Consider the following 3,686-nt stretch of genomic DNA (forward strand, 5'->3'; position numbering starts at 1 on the left):
CTTGGTAGCTTGGCACGAGTAGACAGGCTTATCTCAGAGGCAGTGTGTAAAGTATTTGAGCACACAAACAGAAATACAGTGAAGTCACTACAAATGGACACATACCAGTTTAGAAAAATAAGTAATCTTTATCTAAACCAAAACAAGACCACATACAACAAAAATTCACAACACAATACTTTAAAAATGATTACTTTGCAAGATAACATTTGAATTGCAGAAAATGCTGAAAACCACAGTTCTTCCGACTCGGAAGCTTCGATTGGGGCTACCTCGATGCTGGAAACAACAGAGTCAAACAAATCCAGCTGACTGCTTCGGTGCAGGACCAGCTATCGTGAAGACAGACTCGAAAACAGTACCTTTACTCGTTGCGGCTGACACAATGGTTACAAGCCAGTCAGGGGCTACAGTCGCGGTTGCGAGGTGAGATGGAAGCGTTACAGTGTGCGGTGTCCTCATGGCTCGGAGCAAATAGCGGCTCGTTGACGGAGTCAATGAGACCAAGGCTTGCGTTGCAGGGTGAGACGGTGCTCAATGTGGTGCTGGCTGGTCACAATGTGGCGACGGAGCCGGTTGATGCGTGAGGCGAGCAGTGACAGATTGGCGACGACTGTGCAGCGTGTAGCAATGCGGTGCGGAGTGCGGTGCCCCCAGGATGCGGTACAAGCAACGACTAGTTGATGGGAGTCAGTGAGACCAGGGTTGTGTTGCGAAACGAGGCAGTCATCTCTGCAGTGCCTTCAAGACACGGAATCCTGCGACGGACTAGGTGACAGAATCAGTTGCCCTTGTCTTCTGCGGTGACTGAAATCAGCTGTTCCAGAGACGGTGCCCAGATGGGTGATGAGGTCTTTGCTGTTCCTGAGACCTCTTGAACAGGGGGCAAGCTCCACTACAAGCCCATGGAGATACTTTCTCAAGCAGGATACACACAGTTCCTCTCCTTGGCAGAAACATCCACTGCAGGCCAACCCCAGAGAGCACACAGCAAAGGGGCAGTAGTCCTCCAGCTCTTTTCCTTGGCAGAGGTTCTTCTTGAAGTCCAAAAGTGATCTAAAGTTCTGGGATCTGGGCCCCAATATTTATACAGCAAAATCCTTTATTCTCTGGTGGCAGGGACGTCCTGTGGCAATCAAAACCACTTCTGTCCTCTCTGGGGCAGCTTCCTGGCAGAAGGTGAAGACAGCATTGTGGAAGGCATACCAGGTCCATTCAGGTGAAAGGAAATCTCATCCCCTGTTAGACCTGGCACCATTGGCATGGGTCTCCCTTCCATTTTTGTTGCTGTTGCCTCATGTGTTTTGCTGGTGTTAGCTGCTCAGAGCACTGTGCCACTGCCAACCAGTGCCACAGTGCAAGTGCTCCCTGTATAAAGTGTATATGTTGATTGGATTCCATGATTGGCTTATTTGGTTTACTGTCAGACCTCAGTAAAGTGCAACAGGAGTGCCAGGGCTTGTAGATCCAAATGCTGCTAGTGGGCTTGCAGCACTGGTTGTGCCACCCACAGAAGCAGCCTTGTAAACTGTGTCTAAGGTCTGCCATTGCAGAACCTGTGTGCAGTCTGGTACTGTTATGCTGACTGGGCAAGTGCACCCACTTGCCAGTCCCTAACCTTCCCTTAACTTCATATTAGTCACCCCTATGGTAGGCCCAAAGGCAGGGTGCATTGTAAGCATAAGGTAGGACAAGCTCTGATGTGTGTGGCATGTCCTAATAGTGAATTACAGCCATTTTCGTTTTTCACTATTGTAAGGCTACCTGTTCTCATAGGCCAGAATGGGCTGTTAGAATTGTTACACCCTATGATCCTAACAGACTCAGTAAACATGGTAGAAATTCGAGTTTAGTATGCCTGAACTCAGAATAATAAAATACATAGTAAAGTTTATTTTAATTTTCTGTGTTTGCATATACCACTTTTAGAAAGTTGGTATTTGCTTGCCTAACCCTTTCAGCCCGCCTCTGCTAGGATGTGTATCTGCTGTCTGGTTTCTGTGTGTGACAGGGCTGGGGAATTCTAGGAGACAGGCTGGGCAGCCAGGTGGTGAATAGGAAGATTACACCAGGATGGGTGGGAGGAGTGCCCCTTGACTCTGAATAGGGCTGTGCTCTGCCACCACAATGCTGGCTCCACCTCCTGTGGAGCGTCTGATGTCTTTGCCCTGCACCCTGAAAGAAGAAGGCAGCCTCAAGTCAACAAAGTGCTCAAGAATTGGACTGAACTAGGCAAAGGCCCCCTGTCCTCAAAGAACAAAAGATTTGTAGTATAAATATAGGAGCCCTGCTCCCAAGAAATTGGATCCTGCTTGAACCAAGAAGAACCTCTGCCCGACAAGAAGGAACTGGGAAAGCTGCAAGGAGGAGTACTGTCCCTGACCTGGGGACTGGCCTGCAGTGGTTGCCTTGCTGTGAAAGGAGGGGAAAGGACTAAAGAGACTTTATTTTGCTTGTACTTCAACTATCTCCAAGGGCTTGTGAGTGAGCTTTCCCCCTGAACGGAGTCCCAGGATTATTGGACTCCTCTTGCCTTCCCTAACAAAGCTACTGGACTTTGCACAATCTTCTCTGCCGCTGGAGCTGTGATCGCAGTGTTCCTCGACCCCCTCTGCTGTGAAGCCTGTGCCTGGCCGCCCGCACCATGTGACTCCTCTCCGTCCAAGCCGTGTTCACACCGTCCCGCCAGGGCCGCCCGCACTCTGCTTCCTCCTCCCCCCTTTGAGCCACACTGCTCGCCTCGCCGCCCCCACCGCTGGAAATCAGGAGCGGAGCGCATCACCAGGCGAAGTACGACCCGTACGCTTGAAGCATACCGGCTGCCTCGCACTGCGCTCTTGGGATCCCACAGACCACGCCGCACTTCAGAGCCCGGCCCGTACGCCACGTATCGGCCACCTCGTGCCGCGCTGTCCACATCTGACAAGCAGCCCCCGCTATGAAAGGTACGACCCGCACCGACCCCTAAGCGCAGTGAACGCCTAGCGCAATGAACGCTTCAAAAGACCCGGACTGTCCGCATTGCCCCCCGGAGTCCCGCGCCGACACCTCGCCCTGAGATGCCTGCAACGAGCCGGACCCACCTCGGAGAACCGCCGACATCGTCCTTGGTTTTGCCTTCATTTTCGCCAGCACTTCGTCCGTGTCGGACACATTTCCAAAGGTACTGTACGATTCGCACCGTGACTGTGTGCGCACCGGACCAGAGAGTCAGCAATGTTTAGTTAACTCTTTTTGATACGATCTCCCCCAAAAAGAACCGCACAGTCAGCACGAAGCGCATGGGACATAAAGATACGCATTTTTGGTAACAAAGAACGCTCTTTCCTAAGATAATATTGTGGCCCCATTTTAAAACGTTATTTGGATCTTGTGCTAAACCTTTTATATATGAAAACTTATTTTTATACAAACCCTGGTGTGGTGTCCATGTGTGGTGTTGTCACTGAGTTACTGTGTGTATTTACAAATGCTTAACCCATAACGCCCTGAGATTAGCCTTGTCTGCTCGCGCCACGCAACCTAGAGGGTGAGCAGGGGTTATTTTAAAGGGTAAGTCCCTTGCACTGACTAGAGGAGAGGGTCCCTGCTTGTCACAATTCCTGACCTGTGTCAACCAGAGACCCCCAAATCTAACATCCCACTACTCTAAATACTGCCCAGGTCTAATCAGCCCAGCCCTGACT

This window comes from Lissotriton helveticus, chromosome 3_2 (genome assembly GCF_964261635.1).
Source record: "Lissotriton helveticus chromosome 3_2, aLisHel1.1, whole genome shotgun sequence".
In the NCBI taxonomy this organism is placed as follows: Eukaryota; Metazoa; Chordata; class Amphibia; order Caudata; family Salamandridae; genus Lissotriton; species Lissotriton helveticus.